General features: G+C 43.3%; 1 long non-coding RNA gene across 3 annotated transcripts; it reads left to right on the top strand.

The window, feature by feature from the left end:
- The first annotated feature begins 291 nt into the window (after positions 1-291).
- On the top strand, positions 292-20,888 carry LOC100848921 (uncharacterized). Of its 3 annotated transcripts, none has more exons than XR_003031579.2 (3): positions 292-724; positions 19,642-19,706; positions 20,399-20,888. It is a non-coding gene; the product is annotated as an uncharacterized lncRNA (long non-coding RNA). The 3 variants fall into 3 exon arrangements; XR_003031578.2 differs by lacking the exon at positions 292-724 and adding an exon at positions 12,580-12,920; XR_003031580.1 differs by lacking the exon at positions 292-724 and adding an exon at positions 12,937-13,043.
- Positions 20,889-21,611: the final 723 nt, after the last annotated feature.

Here is a 21,611-nt window from a genome sequence, read left to right as displayed (position 1 = left end):
GAAGGACAATGCAGATAGTGGAGCACAGTTTATTACACCGGCGGGCCCAAGGCAGAGTCTCCCCTTAGCCAAGGATCCCGACCAGCATTTGTGAAAATCTTTTATACCCCATGTGTACGTGCCTGAACCCACCACTCCAAATTCCTTGAGACTTACATAAACCAAGGAAAATACAAACCAATAACCCCATCATTCATGTGCTATGTGCTCATGTGCTCAAACAGTCAAACAATTAACCAGTAATCAATAAACCCGAGGTTACACTCTGATAGATACAGAAAAATTTATAGCCTGTCTGGAGAAGGGGTGATTAGTGTATGTTTTCTCTTAGGCGATGAGTAACCTAGATATGATCTTCAAGGTCATAAGACCTCCAGACAGGGGGTCTTATCCTTCTGTTGTTGTTTTCATGGGCACTAAACACAGAGTTCAGAGTCCATTGGAAAGGTGGCTGAGCATGATCAGCATGAACAGGCCTAAGATGGAGTCCAGGCCCTATGAATTCCTTCTTCAACCCGACCGTGTGGCTCGACTGTGGAACTCCAGGCTATGGCAGAGAATGGGAGAGAGGTTGCCCTTTGCAGCTGCCAAGGTCTCTTAGGCCTTGAGGACACTTTTTTAGTCTCTTGTCCGTGCCAGCCTGACCTTCCACTCAGAGAAACACTAAATATTGGAGGATCAGGAGGAGGGCGTCTGGTGTGTTGTGACACCCACCAGCATTTTGGTAAATCCCCCGAGGTGCACCTCAAGGCCTCTTGATGTTTTCTGTTTTGGGGACTGATGGAGTTCCAGTTTGGGGGTTTCTCCCTGTTTGTAAGGTGTTGCTTTGGAGAAGTGTCCCAGGCTTGTGGGACTTAGAAGTCACGTCTGGGGCAGGCTTGCCATTTGTGCTTTGAATTTCTGGGCATCTCTTTGGCATTTGCTTTGTTTTTGGTGACTTCCCGTTAGTGTGGTTTGGTTTGGCTTGTTTACTCTGATTTGTGAGCACAGACTTCTGACGCTAACTGCTTAAGCTAGAATGGAAGTGCTTCCTCTAAAGTTCCTTCTCAGAGTCCCCTAGGGAAAATCCTAGGGGACTTGGTCAACCTGTAATTATGACAAGAATTTACTTAAGTGGAAGTTAAAGATGATCACATGTAAAAAATATTTTCCCCCCCAGAAAGTTCTTTTTTTTTTTTTGCCTATGTAATTAATTAAGATGATGTGGGGAAGGGGCAGGCAGGAAGCTGGCTTGGTAACTTTAAACAAAGACCTCCTGGGGGAAACTTACATTTCCATGTGTTTTTGAGATGTGAATGTTCTATCTGACATTCCTAAGGTGTTCTGTTGTGTGTTTGTTTGAGTTAGGCCTATAACAGGTCCTTTTATAATTTATTAGTGCCCAAGTGATGGATACTTCTAAAATTAAAGAAACTAACAAATTATGAAATCTAGAATGCTCTCATTGTAAACAACTCTTTTTTCCTGTACCTATCTAACCAAAGTTAAGTTAACCTGAAAACAAGAAAAGCTGGTTTGGGAAACGCCATTATGATCTTCCCCTTGATGTCTCTTACAGATGCTAATAAGAACAATTAAGAATAACAGCAGAAAAAAATTTGGAAGGAAAATGTAGCAATTATTTCAATGACTGGAAGACGACAGGGCAACCCACTCCAGTATTCTTGCCTAGAGAATCCCATGGACAGAGGAGCCTGGAGAGCTACAGTCCCTGGGGTTGCAAAGAGTCAGACAGGACTGAGCAACTAAGCACATTTCACTGAGGCAGATTCTTTTAAAAAATGATTTGCCTTAACTAAATAAATGTAAAAAAATCTTTGGATGGTTATTTGGAACCAAATAAATAGAATGGAGATTTATTTGATTAAAATAAGGTTTGATATTACTACACTGCTGCTGCTGCTGCTGCTAAGTCACTTCAGTCGTGTCCGACTTTACCTTAAAGTTAATGAGCCAAGAGGGATTCCCTCTGTTGTTTTTCAGTCCCTCAGTCATATCAGCAGAGTCGCTCTGCTGCTGCTGCTGCTAAGTCGCTTCAGTCGTGTCTGACTCTGTGCGACCCCATAGACGGTAGCCCACCAGGCTCCGCCATCCCTGGGATTCTCCAGGCAAGAACACTGGAGTGGGTTGCCATTTCCTTCTCTTTGGGACCCCATGAACGGCAGCAAGCCAGGTTCATCTCTCACATCACTACATGACTACTGGAAAAACCATAGCTTTGACTATCCGGACTGTAGGGGGAGTTCGTAATTTCCTCGGTTCTGTCTTGCTGCAGCAAAAAATTGAAGCGACGGACAGATCAGTGTTACAGCTCAGTTTTATTTGGCAAGCAAAGGAAAATACATCCTTGAGGCATGAGGGCGGGCTGACCCAAAAGACAAGAAGAGAAGAGAGGCCCCCGGGTCAATTTTGGCTCCTCTTTTTGTATGTTTTTTCTCCTTCCCCTGAGCCTGCCCTGTGTAAACTGGGCTAGCCAGGAAGACTGTTTTACCTGAGGTCCTCACTCCACTCCCTGGACCTTCCTTTGCACTATTTTCGTGGGCTTTTTCCTTCTTTGTCTTTTGGCCACCACCATTCTGGACTCCTTTATCCCATTCTAACTACCTAACAGGACCTTTGTCAGCAAAGCAATGTCTCTGCTTTTTAATATGCTGTCTAGTTTTATCATAGCTTTTCTTCCAAGGAGCTAGTGTCTTTTAATTTCATGGCTGCAGCCACCATCTTCAGTGATTTTGGAGCCAAGAAAATAAAGTCTGTCACTATTTCTATTTTTCCCCCTCTATTTGCCATGAAGTGACAGGATCAGATGCCATGATCTTAGTGTTTTGGATGTTGAGTTTTAAGCCAGCTTTTTCACTCTCCTCTTTCATCTTCATCAAGAGACTTAGTTCCTCTTTGCTTTTTGTCATTAGGTTAGTGTCATCTGCATATCTGAGGTTATTGATATTTCTCACAGCAATCTTGATTCCATCTTGTGCTTCATCCAGCCTGGCATTTCACATTATGTACTCTGCATAAAGCACATTTTTCTGTCTTCTGACTGGTGGGATTTGAGCTCTCATTTGAGTTGTCATTTTGATCTTCATTCCAAGTAATTACAGATGCTGACTATCTTCTTCTGTGGTGGAGATTTGGTGTTTTGTTTTGTTTTCTTCTCAAATTGTATGAGGAAAATTTATCTGTGGCAAGTGGCTTCTAGAAAGTTCATTGTGTCTGGAGTTCATTTCAAAAATACCTTCTCTTGGACATTTCTTGAGGTTAGCCGTCATAAACAGTCCACCAGGCTTTCTGAATTGGAGATGCCAATAAGCACCAGTGGTCAAGTTGAAGTTAGAAGAAAAGTCCACAAGGGCAGCCATTTCTCATGCCCACCTCTGGACCCTCCAGTGACAAGTGCCTAGGGAAATTTGGCTTCCTGGGAAGTAAATTAGAGTGGACTGTGCCTGACCAAACACTCAAGGACTTGCGGTTCAGTACTTCTTCTCCCTAAAGCTTCACAATCCTCCATTCCACTGTCCCATCCGGGGCCACAGCATCCTGCTGAGGCTGCTGACATGCCTAGGAGGCAGTGCTCTCAGGAAGGAGGCTTGAGTTGGGAACCTCAGCACCAGGAGACATGGTGCCTGGGTGTCTGTTGCCCCCAAAGTCCTTGAGCCCTTGATCTCATTCAGGACTCTGGTCCCAGCCAGAACACAGCAGACAATAGGTCTTTAAAAAATGTTAACCGAAGGGCACTATGCCAGGCTGTGTGGACCCCACCCCAGTCCAGCAGTGGGACCCAAGCCTGCTCAGCCTCCAGGGATGGGATAGCATCCCATGTCAGGAAGGCTGGAGATAATAGAGTAGGCATCACTTTTCTTTCCTTTTCTTCAACATCTTGTTGATGCTTCCTTGCAGTATTGTCGATCTGCAATATGATTGTTGTCAGTGTACAGCCGCCTGCTTCAGGCAGGACGTATCCATGGAGTGTATTTGTTGTTTTCTGAATTCTTTTGCCATGGAGATTATTGCAGAAGGTCAAGAAAGATGCTGAGCATCAGGTCCTTGGGGATTATCTATTTCACATGCAGTTTTCTGTGTATATGAGGAAGGAAGGAAGGAGATAATCCTTGTGGAGTATCTCTTAGAGACAAACATTTCTGTGTATAGGTCAGAGATAGAGATTTCTATGTGTATGCAGAAGGAAAGAAGGAAGGAAGCTGATAATCCTTATGGATTATTGATTACAGATACAGATTTGTGTCTGTGTTAGACAATAATGAGAGAAGTTTGAACTTTCAAACAGTGCTAGTGGGAATGTGAAATGGTGCTGCCATTTTGGAGAACAGTCTGGCAGTTCCTCAAATTGTCAAACTTGAAGTCACCACATGACCCTGCAGTTCCACTCTTACATATAAACCCAAACACCTGTGCATGCATGTGCACAGCAGCACAATTTCCAAGGACCACCCAAATGACCATCAACAAGTGATCAGAGAACAGATACACACAGTGGGGTCCGTCCACACAGTGGAATATGACTCGGCCATGAAAAGGAGCGAAACTCTGACACAGGCTACAGTGTGGATGGACCTTGAACACATGATACTCAGTGAGAGAAGCAGACACAGAAGGACACACAGCACGTGATTCCATTTATAGGCAATGTCCCAAAAAGGCAAATCCACAAAGAATGAAAGTGGGTTTGTGGTGGCTATGGGATAGGGGAGGGGGTGGATGGATGGATGGATGTTGGATGGGTGAATGGATGTATGGATAATGGATGGATGGATGGATGGGTAGATGGATGTGTGGATGGGTGGGTGGATGGAAGAAGGGGTAAACAGAATGTGGTCCATTCACACAGTGGACTATGACTCAGCCATGAAAAGGAGTGAAGCTCTGACACAGGCTACAATGGGGATGAACTTGAACACACAATGCTCAGCGAGAGAAGCAGACACAGAAGGACGTACTGTCTTAGTCTGCCTGGGCTGCCATAGCGAAATAGAAGGCTGGGGGCTTCAGCAACAGGAATGCATTTCCTACAGCTCTGGAGGCCAGATGTCAGAGATCAGGGCGTCAGGATGGTCAGGTTCTGGTGAAGCTCTGTTCTTGGTGGGGGCAGGGGTCTTCACTGCATCCTCACATGGAGGAAGGGCTGAGGAGGTTCCTTCGGGGTCTGTTTCTTAAGAGCACTAATCCCATTCATGGGGTCTCCACTCTCACGACCTCATAACCTCCTCAAGGCACCCCCTCCTCACACCATCACCCTGGGGGTTAGGTTTCAACATGTGCATTTTGAGGGGGACACCAACACACAGCCCAGAATACTCACAAACCATATGATTGCATTTATAATAAACATCCAGAACAGGCAAATCCAGAGACAGGGAGTCAGGGAGTGGGGCCTGGCGCTGGGGGAGGGGAAGGGCAATGTGAGGACCTGAATAAACCCTGCACCTTAGGATGTTCAGGAATAGCCAGTTCTGACTCCATGTTGGAACTGTGTCTTTGGCTCTCTGTTACTTTTGTTACTATAATCACACATAGCGGCCTGCCTCAGAGAATCCTGCCCCTCTGCCTGACTGTTAAAGTGCCTTTGTTCAGAACCCTGTCCACCTGTGGATGGCAGGAAGGAAGAGATTAACACATCCCCTGCCTGAGGCTTGGTGTTCTCCCAAGGTATTTTCAAGATTTAAGGCCTTTTTAGTTTGTTTCCTCACACCCTCCTTCTTTAATTCATAAAAGAACCTGGCATCCAGACCCCGAAGAGATAGTTCTTTGGAGATATTGATCGGCCGTCATTTTGCTCAGCCGGCCCTTAGGATACAGTTGTATTTCTAGTCTCCACACCTCGTGTCATGCAGCCAGCATATGCAGCAAGCATAGCAAGCTTGGATCCCTGCCCCTGCACCTGACCTCTGTCCTCAGCTGATTTTAATCTGCATCCTAAGCAGCTGTGTTCCAGCTGCAAAGAGAGGGAGCCTATTCACAAGGCCCTCCCAGGGCACGGGGCTCACATGGGCAGACCCCTCCCAGGGCAGGGGGCCTGTCTGGGCAGGGCTCAGCACACAGGTACCCTGCATGGAACCCTGCAGAGCACCCCCAGCCCTCTTCCTGGTCACCTCAGAGCAGGACCTGGACTAAACAGCCGCTCCTGGGCAGGTCAGTGACCCTGGGCTTCACTCTGTGCGGCCTCCTCTGGCAGGTCTTCCAGAGGTTCCACTGCACCCGGGGCCCTGGGCTCCTGTCTCCACCCACCACCCCTCCTCTCCCTGACTCCTGGGTTCCTCTATTTAGGAGAAGATCTTCTTGAAATTCTCTCCACTTATGGGCCAGATAAAATGATTAGAAATCAAACCAGAGCTGCAGCCCCATGTCCATCTTGACCCTCAGGCCCACACCTGTTCCTTGCACCTGGCAGGCACAACAAGACCCATTTTCTGCAACCGTGAGCCCCTGGTGGGTGAGGATTGGCTGACTGGATGAGTTGGCCAGCCCTTCCCAGCTATGCCTGGGTTGAGGTCTTTATAAACAACCCCTTCCAGGCAGTGGGGCTTCTCTGATGGCTCGGTTGGTAAATGAAATAACCTGCAATGCACGAGACGCGAGTTGGATACCTGGGTCAGGAAGATCCCCTGGAGAAGGGAATGGCAACCCAGTCCAGTATTCCTGCCTGAGAAATCCCATGGACAGAGGGGCCTGGCAGACTACAGTCCATGGGGTCACAAAAATCTGACACGACTTAGCGACTAAACCACCACCGCTTCCCTAGTAGCTCAGCTGGTAAAGAATCCGCCTACAAGGCAGGAGATCTGGGTTCAGTCCTAGGCTTGGGAAGATCCCCTGTAGAAGGGAACCGCTACCCACTCCAGTATTATGGCCTGGAGAATTCCATGGACTGTATAGTCCCTGGGGTTGCAAAGAGTCAGACGCAACTGAGCAACTTTCACTTGGAAAAAACCACCCCCTCCAGGCAGCAAGAATGCCTGCAGTGGCACCTAACACCATCTTCTCTGCCCCTCAGGAGCATAGCTGGTCTGGTGAGAAGGATGAGGGGTCACACATCGTGGGCTGATTTCTTATTTTGGGTTTCTTTTTCATTGTTCTAAGAGCTGGGTCCCAAAAGAACTTGCTGTGATGAATGTCAAAGTTTCTACTGCCTATATTTTCCTCTAGAATTTCATAGTATCTGACCTTACAATTAGATTTTTATCTTGAAAATCTGTTGCTAAGTCGTGTCCAACTCTTTTGTATTCCCATGGACCATAGCCTGGCAGGCTCCTCTCTCCATGGGATTTCTCAGGCAAGAATACTAGAGTGGGTTGCCGTTCTCTTCTCCAGGGAATCTTCCTGACCCATGGATCAAACCCGAGTTTGTTGCATTGACAGGCGAGCTCTTTACTACTGAGCCATAATACGGTGGAATCTTTATCTTTGTTGTCGTTCAGTTACTCAGTTATGTCTGACTCTTTGCAACCCCATGGACTGCAACATGCCAGGCTTCTCTGCCATCACCATCTTCCGGAGTTTTCTCAAACTCATGTCCATCAAGTCGGTGATTCCACTAACCATCTTGTTCTCTATTAACCCCCTCTTCTCCTGCTTTCAATCTTTCCCAGGGTCTTTTCCAATGAGTCAGCTCTTCACACCAGGTGACCAAAGTATTGGAGCTTCAGTTTCAGCATCAGTCCTTCCAATGAATATTCAGGACTGATTTCCTTTAGGATGGACTAGTTGGATCTCCTTGCAGTCCAAGGGACTCTCAAGAGTCTTCTCCAACACCACAGTTCAAAAGCATCAATTCTTCAGGGCCCAGTTTACTTTATGGTTGAACTCTCACATCTATACATGACTACTGGAAAAACCATAGTTTTGACTAGATGGACCTTTGTCAGCAAAGTAATGTCTCTGCTCCTTAATGTTATCATTATACTGCTGCTTGATTCAGTTACCACATACACATACAGCATATCTCTTTTCTGGATTCTTTTACCGCAGAGGAATTGCAGAAGGACTAGCAAAGTTCCCTGTGCTGAACATCAGGTCTTTGTAGGGTATCTATTAGAGATACTGATTTCTGTGTATATGTTAACGATACAGATTTTGGTATATATGTTAGACATACAGACTTTAGTTTATATCTGGAGGAAGCAAGGAAGGAGATAATCTTGCAGATTATCTGTTACAGACATAGATTTCTGCTTATATGTTAGTGATACAGATTTCTGTGTATTCTTACAGATTCTGAAATGTTTGCATTTGTGGGAGGAAAGTAATAAAAAAGTGAAAGTGTTAGTTGCTCTGTCGTGTCCAACTCTTTGCCACCCCACCCCTGCCAGGCTCCTCTCCATGGAATTCTCCAGGCAAGAATACTGGAGTGAGTAGCCATTTCCTTTTCCAGGGGATCTTCCCAACCCAGGGATCAAAGCCAGATCCCCTGCATTGCAGGTAGATTCTTTACTGCCTGAGCCACCAGGGAAGCCCATTTCTGGGAGGAAAGGGCAAGGAAAGAAGAAAGGAGGTAATCCTTTTGGAATATCTATTTTAGATACAGATTTCTGTGTATATGTTAGTCCCGACCTCCTAATTCATCCTTGCTCTTTCAACTTTTTTGGAACCCTCTGTGTTTGAATTCTCAGAGTCTCTTTTTGTGTTGTAAATTAGTTTGTCTACTTCCTTTTAGATTTTGCCTAGTATTCACATCATATGCTATTTTATCCCTCTGTCTGCCTGACTAGTGTCTGACCCTCCAAGGTCCATTCTTGTGGTGACCAGTGGAATAATTTCATAATTGCAGTGGCGGTTCTCATGGTTGAATTGTGGTCCACTGTATGTATGTACCACACCTTCTTTAAGCTTTAATGTGTCAGTAGACATTTTTCTCGGAGAAGGCAATGGCATCCCACTCCAGCACTCTTGCCTGGAAAATCCCATGGATGGAGGAGCCTGGTGGGCTGCAGCCCACCAGGCTCCTCCATCCATGGGATTTCGAAGAGTTGGACACGACTGAGTGACTTCACTTTCACTTTCCACTTTCATGCATCGGAGAAAGAAATGGCAACCCACTCCAGTGTTCTTGCCTTGAGAATCCCAGGGACAGGGGAGCCTGGTGGGCTGCCCTCTATGGGGTCACACACAGTCGGACACGACTGAAGCGACTTAGCAGCAGCAGCAGACATTTTGCTGGATCTGAGTCTTGGCTACTGTAAGCAGTGCTGCAGTGAGTGTTGGGGTGCATGTGGGTTTTTGAATGATGGTTTTCTCGGGATATAGGCCCAGGTGTGGGAATGTCAGATCCTAGGCTTAGCTTTCTGGGAAGTGTCCCCCCCTCAACCGACACAGGGAGGCTGTGCTTTCTAGTGGCTGTTGCCAATGTCCATTCCCACGTACTGTGTAGGTGGCTTCTCTCTCCTCCTGGCTTGCTCTTGCATTGTTGCCTGTGACATGTGAGAATGGCCATTCTGAGCGGTGGGATTTGATTTGTCATTGTCACTTTAATTTGCATCCTCCTGTAATAATTAGAGATGTTCAGAATCTTATCCTGTTGCAGGGTGGGAATTTATTTTTCCCCCTTTATACTTTTATTTACAGGGTGTCAGGGAAATTTACCTGTTGCAATTGGCTTCTTGAACATCGGTTGTGTTTGGAATTTACGTCTGCAACATCAGCCCCAGATCCTTTCCTGAGGGCAGCTGTCACTCACAGCCCCACAGGCTTTGTTCATTGGAGGTGTAAGCACGGCCGGTCAAATTGTAGTTACAGGAAATGTCCACAGGGCGGCAGCGCTGTTTCGTTCTCAACTCGCTTGTTTCTTGGGCAACCAGAGCCTTCGGGAATGTCTGCTTCCTGGGCTGTGAGTTAGAGGACTGTGCCTGAGTAAACACCCAAGGGCTTGTGTTCCCCTGCCTCTTCGCCCTAACGCTTTACTCTTCATTATCCGAGTTATCCCTGCCTCGCCCACAGAACCCTGCTGAGGTGCCTAGGAGGCTGCACTCTCAGGAAAGAGGATTGAGGTGGGGACCCCAGCACCAGTCAACCTGCAGTCTTGGTTACTTTTCAGAGTTCAAGGCCAGAGGGTCAGGCGACCATCCTTTGGTTAAACGCCAGAGCAAACCTCACAGTACAGGTTAAAGCGGGGCTCAGTTAAGGGCACCCTGCCGGGCTGTTCAACCCTACTCCTGGCTAGGCATGGATCCAAGGCCGTTCAGACTCCAGGGATGGGATGGCAGCCCAGGTCAGAGAGATGGGTGGAAATTAGGCTTTGCTTTTCTTTAATCTAATGGCGATGGTATACAGGAATATAGTTGCCCTGCCAGTTGGTGCTTGTTGTCAGTATACAGCCACCTGATTCAGTATGACATATATTAACACACAGCATATCTGTTCTTTTATGGATTGTTTTGCCCTAGAGGTTCTTGCAGAATTTCAAGCAAAGTTCCCTGTGGTGAACATCAGGTGTTTGTGCAGCCTCTGTGAGATATACAGATTTCTGTGTAAATGTGGAATTAGGAAGGAAGGAGATAATCCTTGTGGATTACCCATTACAGATATAGCTTTTTGGGTATATGTTAGTATCAACCTCCTATTTCATTCGTGACATTTCCTTTTTTTTTTTTTTTTTTTGAGTTTTTTGTGTTTTGATTCTCAGAGTCTCTTTTTGTGCTGTAAACTACTTCCTCTGTATTTCTTTTTTTAAATTTTGCCTAGAAGGGACATCTGCTATTTTCTTCCTGTTTCTGACTTCACTTGGTATATGATCCACCAAGGTCCATCCTTGTGGGAACCATTTGCAGGATTTCATAATTTCAGTGGCAGTTTTTCTTGTCTGAGTAATAGCCCATTGTATATATATATACCACAGTTCTTTAATATTTAATCTGTCCATGGACCATTTCTTGGGTCTGTGTCTTGGTTATTCGAAGTAGCACTGGAATGAACATTAGATTGCATGTGTCATTTTGAATGATGATTTTTTTGTAATATAGGCCCAGGTGTGGGCACAAACGGAGAAGGCAATGGCACCCCACTCCAGTACTCTTGCCTGGAAAATCCCATGGACGGAGGAGCCTGGTAGGCTGCAGTCCATGGGGTCGCTAAGAGTTGGACACGACTGAGTGACTTCACTTTCACTTTTCACTTTCATGCATTGGGGAAGGAAATGGCAACCCACTCCAGTGTTCTTACCTGGAGAATCCCAGGGACGGGGGAGCCTGGTGGGCTGCCGTCTATGGGGTCACACAGAGTCGGACACGACTGAAGTGACTTAGCAGCAGCAGCAGTGGGCACAAAAGTCGTAGGCTTAGTTCTCTTGAAATTTTTTCTTCTGGCCTGTGCAGGCTGTCCTTTCTAGGGGCTGTTGCCAATGTCTGTTCCTATGAAAGGTGTAGGGGGATTCCATCATCTCCCTGGTCTTTCCCCCCTTTCCTGTTTGTAGACAGTTAGGATTCCCATTCTGTCAGATGGGATTAGATTTCTTATCGTTTTGATGGGCATTCCTGCTGTAATAGTTCAGGATGCTGGGATTCTTGTTCTGTGGCTGTTTGGGTTTTCTTTTCTTTTTCCTTAAAAGCTGTGAGGAAATTTTACCTTTAATTGGATTCTTGAAAGTCAGTTGTCTTTGGAATTTATTTCTGCAATAGCCGTCCAAGGTCCTTTCCTGAGGGAAGGTGTCATTAACAGCCCCAGAGGCATTGTTAATTGGAAAGTGAAAGTGAAGTCACTCAGTCGTGTCCGACTCTTTATGACCACATGGAGCCCACAGGGCTTCTCTGTGCATGGGATTTTCCAGGCAAGAGTACCAGAGTGGGTTGCTATTTCCTTCTCCAGGGGATCTTCCTGACTCAGGAGTCGAACCTCGGTCTCCCGCATTGCAGGCAGACGCTTTACCGTCTGAGCCACCAGGGAAGCCCCATTGTTAATTGGAGGTGCTAGTAAACATGCAGTGGACAAGTTATAGTTACAGAAAATGTCCACAAGGTGGCAGCACTTCTTCATGCCCAACTCTGGTTTCACCTGCAACCCCAGCCCTAGGGAAAGTGGGCTTCCTGGTCTATGAATGAGAGTGAAATGTGCTTGAGCAAACTTCCAAGAGCTTGTGTCTCACTACTTCTTCCCCCTAAAGCTTCACCCCTTCCCTCCAGACTCATCTGAACCTGGGGCACGGCTCCCTGATGAGGCTGTGCTCTGAGGAAGGAGACTTCAGCTGGGACTCCGGCACCAGTGAACCTGGATTTTTGGTGACTTTACCCTGGTCCAGAGGGTCAGGCCACCATCGTTAAGGAGCACTAGGGATTCTGGTTCCAGCCAGGGCAAGCCAGACAGTTCAGGTTTAACAGGGGTGTCAAAGAAGGGCACCTCCTGGCCTGTCTCGACTCCACCCCAATCCAGCCCTGCACTCAAGTCTACTCAGGTTCCAGGAATGAGTTATCAGCCCAAGTTAAGGAGGTGGCAGGGTATAAACTAGTAATTCCTTTTCTTTAATCTCATGGGTAGCTGTGCTGGGACAGTTTTCCGGTTTGTGCTTGTTGGCAGTGTACAGCCACCTGAGTCAGTTGTGACATACAGACAGCATATCTGTTGTTTCCTTCAATTCTTTTCCATAGAGGATATTGCACAAACTCAAGTAAAGTTCCGTGTGATGATCCTCGGGTCCTTGTGGAGTGTCTATTAGAGATACAGAGTTTCTGCACAGTGGATGGAAGGAAGGAGATAAAGCCTTTATTTATTTATTTATTTTGGTTTGCTTTGTCTGTGTTGGAAATCTCAGTCTCTTTTTGTCTTGTACATTAGTTCCTGTACCACCTTTTTTATTTTGCCCAGAATGGACTCATATGCTATGGCCTTTCTCTGTCTGGCTTCACTTCGTGTGTGACCTTCAAGGTCCATCCCTGTGGCTGCAGGGGTGTTATTTCAGTTTCAGTGGCAGTTTCTCTGGGGTGAGTAACAGTGCATTATCTACACGTACCACATCTTTTTTAAGTTTTAGCCTGTGGGTGACGTCTTGCTGGTTCTGTGTCTTGGCTATTGTAAGGAGTGCTGCAGTGAAGGTCAGGGTGCATGTGCATATTTGAATCTTGTTTTTCTCAGGATATCAGCCCAGGGTGGGAACGTCAGATCCTAGGGTTAGCTGTCTCAAGGGGCTGTCTCTACCCCACCCTAGTTTTTCCTTCCTCTCTTACTTATCGTTTATCTTTTTTTGGCCAGATGTGTGTTTCAAACCTTACCAAATTTTTGGGGGGTTGTTTGGTATAATTTGAGTACAGATCCGTTATCTGATATGTGGTTTGAAAACAGTTTCTTCCAGTTTGTGGTTCATTTTTTGATGTTCTGAATAAGGTGTTTCATAGAGTAGAAGTTTTAATTTTTATAAATAATTTTATAATTTTTAATTTTCTGAGGAAGTTTTTAATTTTCTGAGGAAGGTTTTAACTTCCTGAAGAAGTTTTTAATTGTATGAAAGTGAGTAGTTCTATGAATATTATTAATTATAAAAGATTTTAGGAATGTCAATAGTTTTATAAATTTATTCAATTTATAGAAGTTATGCAAATTTTGATATTCATTTTATGAAAATTATCAATTTTATGGAAGTTTTAATTTTATAGAAATTTTCAATTTTATGGAGGTATTTAATTTTATGGAAGTTATTAATTTTGTGGAATATCTGTGTAGTGATATAAATATTTACCTACAGAGAGATATAAATATCTATCTACCTAGACATGTAAACATCTATCTACAGAGAGATAAACAATTCTCTATATATTATATAAATATCTATGTACACATCTGTTTATATTTTTTGGCCAGGTGTGTTTTTCAATCTTTATCAAATTTTAAGGAGCTGTTTGATACAATTTGAGTACAGATCCTTTCTTGATTGAGTACAGATCCTTTCTCTGATATGTGTTTTGGAAATAGTTTCTTCCAGTCTGTGGTTCATCACTTGGTTTTCTGAATAAGGTGTTTCAGTCATGCATGCAGTCACCATCCACAGTACTTTTGGAGCCCAAGAAAATAATATCTGCCACTGTTTCCATTTCTTCCCTGTGTGTTTGCCATACAGTGATTGGACCAGATACTATGATCTTAGTTTTTTGAATGTTGAGTTTTATTCCAGTTTTTTCATTTTCCTCTTTCACCTTCATCAAGAGGCTCTTTAGTTCCTCTTCACTTTCTGCCATTAGGGTGGTATCATCTGCATATTTGACATTGCTCACATTTTTCCTAGAAACCTCATTTCTAGCTTGTGATTTCATCCAGCCCAGCATTAATATGATGTACTCTGCATAGAAGTTAAATAAGCCATGTAGCAAGACACATCCTTGACATACTCCTTTCCCAATTTTGAACCAGTCTATTGCTCCATATCCAGTTCTAACCTTTGCTTCTTGACCTGCATACAGGTTTCTCAAGAAGCAGGTAAGGTGGTCTGGTCCTCCAATCTCTTTAAGAATTCTCCAGTATGTTGTGATTCACATAATCAAAGGCTTTAATTCTTTTTTAAGTTTTAAGTTTATGAAAGTTTTTAATTTTATGATATAAAAATAGATACCTATATTTTATGACATATATACCTATATTTTTGCATATGAGATATGTTCCTACATTGTCATATGAGATATATACTAATATTTTCATGTGGCATACATACCTATATTGCCATATATGAAATGTATAACTTTATTTTCATATATGAAATACACATGGAATACTACTCAGCAGAATAGCAAAATAAAAATGGGAAAGTTTTAAAAACAGGAGATGCCATCAAGAAACAGGTTTTGATGAGATTTTTAAAAATCACGTAAAATTGTTTTACTCTTGATTTTTGCTTTACAAAGAACTTATCAGTCAGGTCAAGCCATTTAATATAACTATAGGATAAATATGCTTTTTTTAAAACTTAAGTTGCTTCTGTCAATGTTCTCTGACAAAACATTTTATTTTCATTATTTTTCATGCCTACAAATTGATTTCAGTTCACAATGCCCTATAAGTAGAAGTCATTTAGCAATCTTCTAGCTTCAGATTAAGACTTTTGTATGTATTAAGATGTAAGACAGTATACTTGATTTGGAAGGGTTATCTTCAGTCTCTAAAAGCATTACTCAAAAGGCACAATGGTTTTCATTATGGTCCCTGGACTGGTATTTGCAAATCTACTAAATCAGAAGCTCTGAACTGCCGTCTGATGATTTTAGTAAATAAGCGTCCAGGTGAATCTGAAGCACTAAAGCAAACTGACTTTTGAGAACTTCAGTTTTCAGTTTTTGCGCTGAAAATCCTGGCAAAATACACTTTTACCAAGCCCCAGTTGTAAGAATTAGTATCATTAGAAGTTATTGTAAAATTTTCGTCCTTTTGGTTAAAGAACAATAGCAAAGGAGTGTACTCTGCAAATATATGTATGTATATTTTCATATATGAAATATATACCTATGTTTTCTTATATGAAATATATACCTAGGTTTTCATATGTGAAATATATACTGAGTACTGCTCAGTTAATAAAAAGATTAAAATAATGGCATTTTCAGCAGTATAATCCTAGAGATTATCATAATAAGTGATATAAGTCAGAAAGACAAAGAGAAATCCCATATAATATCACTTACATGTAAAATCTAAAGTATAACACCAATGAACTTATCTATGAAATGGAGACAGACTCATAGATATGGTTACCAGTTACCAGTGGGAGGGGCAAGATAGGTATAGAGGATTAAGAGATAGAAACTATGTATAATATCCATAAAGTATAAGGATATATTATACAGCATGAGGAAATATAGCCTTTATTTGTAATACCTTTAGATGGAGTATAATCCATATAAATATTGAATCACTATGTTGAATACCCAAAACTAATATAGTATTGTAAATAAGCTGTACTTCAACTTAAAAAAATGTTGATGGCTATCTACAAAAACAATAAAGTAGTCAAAAATTAAAAAATAAGTGAAATAAAAATGGGAAATTGCTAAAAATAGAAGATTCCATCAAGAAATTAATTTTGATGAGAATTTTAAAAATCACCTAAAATAGCTTTACTGTTTTAATTCTTGCTTTTCAAGAACTTATTAGTCCAGTCAAGCCAATTAATCTACCTAACACTAAACCTTACCAAGCTAAGGGCGGTAAGCACATTTGGTCACCATGTTTTTCCAAGAAGCCTCTAGTTGGCAAAGGTTTTTTTTAACTTTAACCTTTCTTGTCACTAATTGTAGCTATTTCAGGAGCAATATTGTTCTGGTGGCAATATCACGTGGTATAACAGGTCCTAAGATCACATTACCAAGGGTTTTCTTTTTAACTGAGCAACTTTTTAAAAAGTCGTGCTGTGCTTCATCCTGTCGGTGTTAAATTCTCATTGGAGAGGAAGTCACTTGTGACGCTGCTAGCCCCAGAGCCTCCTGCTCTCATCCTAAAGTGCACCTGTGCTGCCGTATTAGGAGTCTGGGGTCTGCAAAGTGAAGAGATTACCGTGTTGAAGGAGCTGGGAAGTGGCCCGTTTGGAGCGGTCCCTCTGGGCAGGTGGGAGGGGCAGTATAATGTTCTGTTAAGGGGATCAGGGAGCGCTCCATGTCAGAAGATGAGGCCCAGACCATCAGGTAAGTTTCTTCTGGGGAATCATGGTTTAGCCCTCACCATGAGAGCACGTTCATGCAAACAGGTCTGTGGGTAACATCTCTAAGGCCTGAATCAAGAGTCCACAAATCATAGAATATACAATGGAATAGTACTCAGCCGTAATAAATGAAATAATGCCATTTCATCAACATGAATGGACCTAGAGGTTAGCATATTAAGTGAAGGCACAGACAGACAAATAGCATATGATATCACTTATGTGTGGAATCTAAACTATGATGCAAATGAACTTCTTGACAAAACAGAAATAGTCTCAGACATAGAAAACAAACTTATGGTTACCAAAGGGGAAAGAGGTGGGGGACAAATTAGGAGTCTGGTATCGACAGATACATACTACTATATATGAAATAGATAAACAAGTCCCTATGAACAGGATGGGGAGCTATAATCAATATCTTGTAATAGCCTAATAATCTGAGAAAGAACATGTATGTGGGTATATTTATATGTATGTATTATATATGCTTATATAAATATATGTAATATATATTATATATATATAATATATATACAATTGAATGACTTTGCTGTACACCTGGAATTAACGTAAAACAAATACTCTTCAATTAAAAATGCACCTGTTTTCGATAGAAAACAAGTCCACATATCATTAATACAAATATTTGAAGTTATAAGTCAATTTAGCACACCTTTACACAAGATTGACTATTCAAACAGAAGTCTTTGGCTGGGGCTGGCTTCATGGGCACAGGTTTGCATGGTGTCGGGGGCTCCTCTTGCACTTAGAAGGGCTCTGTGCTTGGTTTAAGGCTGGTTGTCACCATCCAAATTCTTAATAATTCTTACACAAGAATTCCGACATTTTCATTTTGCGCTGATCCTTCCCAATTATGTAGCTCATCCAGTCTCTGGCAATTGTGCTGTCATCAAACTGGGGATGGGCCTTGATGTCAGAACAGAAAAATCCAGCAGAAACTCCCTGAGGCTCATGGTGTAACCCCTGGGTCCTGGTGTAACTTTAAAACATATATTTTGCTATTGCTGCTGCAGCTGCTAAGTCACTTCAGTAGTGTCCGACTCTGTGCGACCACGTAGACGGCAGCCCACCAGGCTCCGCCGTCCCTGGGATTCTCCAGGCAAGAACACTGGAGTGAGTTGCCATTTCTTTCTCCAATGCATGAAAGTGAAAAGTGACAGTGAAGTCGCTCAGTCGCGACCCCATGGACTGCAGCGTACCAGGCTCCTCCATCCATGGGATTTTCCAGGCAAGAGTACTGGAGTGGAGTGCCATTGCCTTCTCCGATATTTTGCTATTAGAGGGCTGTTAATCCTACAGAATCCTAAAATGTTATTAACAACTCACCTAGTCATACAGAAAGAGGTCAAGCTGTATCACCAGGGCAAACTGTTACACCACAAATGGAATGGTCAGTCTGAGGCCTGAGATGTGGGAAATGTCAGCTGACAAGGTGGTCTCACCATGTGCCCCCTGGGCAGTGACTGAATTTGCTCAAGGAACAGCATTTATTTGCTCAAGGAACAGCAGACCTTGGTCCCAACACAAACCTTCCCTGTATAGGGAGCAATGCAGTTCTCTAAAACTGTTCAAAGATGTGTGTGTGTGTATGTGTGTGTGTGTATGTGTGTGTGTGTGTATGTATGCACGTGCACGCGCGTGTGTGTTAGTTGCTCAGTCGTGTCCAACTCTTTGCAACCCCATGGACAATAGTCCACCAGGACCCTCTGTCCATGGAATTCTCCAGGCAAGAATACTGGGTAGACATTCCATTCTCCAGGAGATCTTCCCAACCCAAGGATCAAATTTGGGTCTTCTGCATTGCAGGCATAACCAAGATCATTGCCTTAAGTAACATGATAATGAATGTCCCCTATAGTTAGACTAGGAAGAAAGGAAATAACTAAATATTCAATAAATCCTCATCTGTGAAAATAATGGTCAAGTTGACAGGTTACACTTAACGTACTTCACATATCTGAAAATTAAAGAATCATCCTGTAATGCTCCTCATTGTTAATTATTAGAGAAATGCAAATCAAAACTTCAGTGAGGTACCACCTCAAACTGGTCAGAATGGCCATCATTTAAAAAATCTCCAAATAACAAGTGTTACAGAGGATGTGGAGAAGAGGGAACCCTCCAGTAGTGTTGGTAGGAATGTTAATTGGTGCAGTCACTGTAGAGAACAGTATGGCAGTTCCTCAAAAAAAAAAAAAAAAAATAGTTACCATATGATACAGCAATCCCACTCCCAGCCATACAGACTAAGCTATAATTTGAAAAGATACATGCAGTATTCTAAAAGAATTTGTGCATACAAGCTGCAGATCTGAGAAGAAACCTTTACTCTCACATCTGAGACATCAAATTTGTCTTCACATATTGCTTGCTACATGGAGACCCTTGGTTCATACTCCATGTAATCACATTCTGTCATAGTTTGAATCTGTCCAATTTGAATTTTAGGATGTGGTTTCTCTCCAGCAGCTTAGGAGCATTCCCTTTTCTCCAGGCCCTGTTACTCTGGCATGACATTTCAAACCTCAAAACTGTTACTTGTTGCTATGAGCATCAATTTCATTTTAGCTCAGTTTGAACAGAGAAGCAAAAAATCAGGGGGGCCTATGTTTTCTGTTTTCATCATGGAGAAAAATGAAACTGTTAGAAGAAAAATTCCTGAAGCTCATGTGATCTTTGTCACTAATTGTTGGCAGGGGTTTTCTTTTATTTTAAGTGTGACCCTTCATTCATATAATAACAAATAACAGAACTAGAAGAAAGTAGTTTGAAAAGATGGCTTGAAAATCTGAACCAAAGGAAACAATGAAAACCGCAAAGATCAGGGTGCCAAGCTTTTAAGAATATTTTAGGTGTGCAAACAGTAATTAGTATGCTTGCGATTTCAACAATATATTTTTATTCTGATAAGGAATGTATTTTTTCAGAAGATTTCCAGCATGGCCACCTCCTGCTGGAAGCTGGGATGCTGGAATCAGGCCTCTTCCTGTCTGTCTTTACAGGACACTGGGCTGCACTCTGAGAAGTTCCTGTTGCTCCCCTGACCATCATGTGGCCAGAGAAATTGGTAACGTTGTTGTTTTGCCTGTTGAAATGTGTAATAGGACAGATTCTTTCGGTTTCCTGATGTGGGTGAAGTGTGGAGCCCAGTGATGACTTCTTCCTAGTTCCCACACGAGGGTGAGCCCCCATCGGATGATGAGAGACCCTGCATGTGTGACCTGTGCCTCCTGGGAGACCAGCGCTAAACTAGTTTGAACCTGACCAAGTTCTGTCTACATGGTAGATTTAGCCCTCTATAAGTCCTATCTACATGATGATGTTTAGATGAGACTGTGCTTTCTGAAGGAAAGTTACAGGCTCAAAATAGCCTGGAGTTAAACTCCCCTCTGGTCCTCCCCACCATTCTATGCAAAACAAAGAACTCTCTCACCCAAAGGAAAAAATGGACATTAAGGTTGGTTACAACCAGCTCCCAGCCAGTCCAGCCTCTGGCCGATCTCCAGAATTCCTTGCCCCAGCCATTTAAGAGATATCTACTCTGAACAACCTTGGAGAAGAACAGGCCCCCTTAAGACAGTAGATTTCCACATATATGCCTATACATACCTGCTCTTTTCTTGGGTTAGTGTAGCAGCTCACTAATCTGACTGCTGCCCCTTCTCACCTCATTAAAGGTGATCTGTTCCTGTAAAGTGCTGGTCTCCTTCTTTTTCTGAACCTCGCCTTCTCTAACTCCATTCCCTACACTTTCTGCAGTGAGAACATTTAGACCTGACCTTGTACTCTCTGCACTGGGACATGGAGACCCGGGTGGAGGCCTGGTCTGGCTTCTGTCCTAGAAAACTCCATGCTTGCATCTGAATGTCAGTGCTCAGCTGTCTGGGGTCTGGAGCTGAGGAGGCCTTCTCTAGGTAACCGTGCTCTTCTCTGAGTGGGGTTCCATGGCCCTTCTGGGGGGCCTGCCAGGTTCAGCTTCCCTGGGGCTCCTGGAGACCCCTCAGGTGGGCTACCTGGTAATTATCCCAATTTTCCAGCACATTCGGGTTGAGTAGAGAAGCAGTTTCACCTGGTGAATTGGTTCCAGGGCACAGGGATCGGGCATAAAGTCAATGGGCAGCAGGTGAGGCTGCGGCTGTGAACTCCTTCCAGTCGACTCTCTCCTCCGAAGAGAACAGAGCTGCCCCTCGTCTTTCAGCCCAGCTCTCCTGTGTTTTCTCAGCACCTCGTCGGGACAAGAAAGACAGAGCCCGCCTGTATTTAACTGTATTTTTATTATTATTATTATTATATATATATATATTATTATTATATATATAATTATATATATATATATATAATATAAAAATATATATTATATATATAATTATATATATATAATATATATATATAATATATATATATATAATATATATATATAATATATATATATATAATAATAATAACTGTATTATTAAAGGTACTGTATTTAACTCCAGCATGAGCTTCCAAACCAGTAAAAAAAAAAAAAAAAAATCACACAGAACCAAAGTGAAAACAGGAGGGGCCTGACTTCTCAGGGACAATTGAGGGGAGAGGAGACAGACCCTGCACTTCTTTCTAGGGTCCCGGGGGTCCCACAGACCTGGCTCGTTTACCCACTGGGGTCTGGCTGACCACAGCCATGGTGTCCTGATCGAGGGGGCACGTGACCCGAGGGGGGGTTCTGGGGACTGTGTGAGTCTCACCCCCTCTGCATGGGTCAGGATCACGTATGTGGGGAGACCACACACACAAAGACAAGAAAAAGGGAAGGATACATGAGAGCTTCACTTGTGTTTAGGAATCAGTACTTTATGGAATTCACTTTATACAGGCTGTGCCTGTTTGCCTTTTTACCCCCGCGAGGTTCACCCTCCCTGGGGCTCCTGGAGACTCCTCAGGAGACTCCTCAGAGACACGACACCCTAACCAAGGGTCGTGGGACCCCAGG

The sequence above is a fragment of the Bos taurus genome, chromosome 21, assembly GCF_002263795.3.
Source record: "Bos taurus isolate L1 Dominette 01449 registration number 42190680 breed Hereford chromosome 21, ARS-UCD2.0, whole genome shotgun sequence".
Classification (NCBI taxonomy): domain Eukaryota; kingdom Metazoa; phylum Chordata; class Mammalia; order Artiodactyla; family Bovidae; genus Bos; species Bos taurus.
This window is presented reverse-complemented; position numbering and strand designations above follow the sequence as displayed.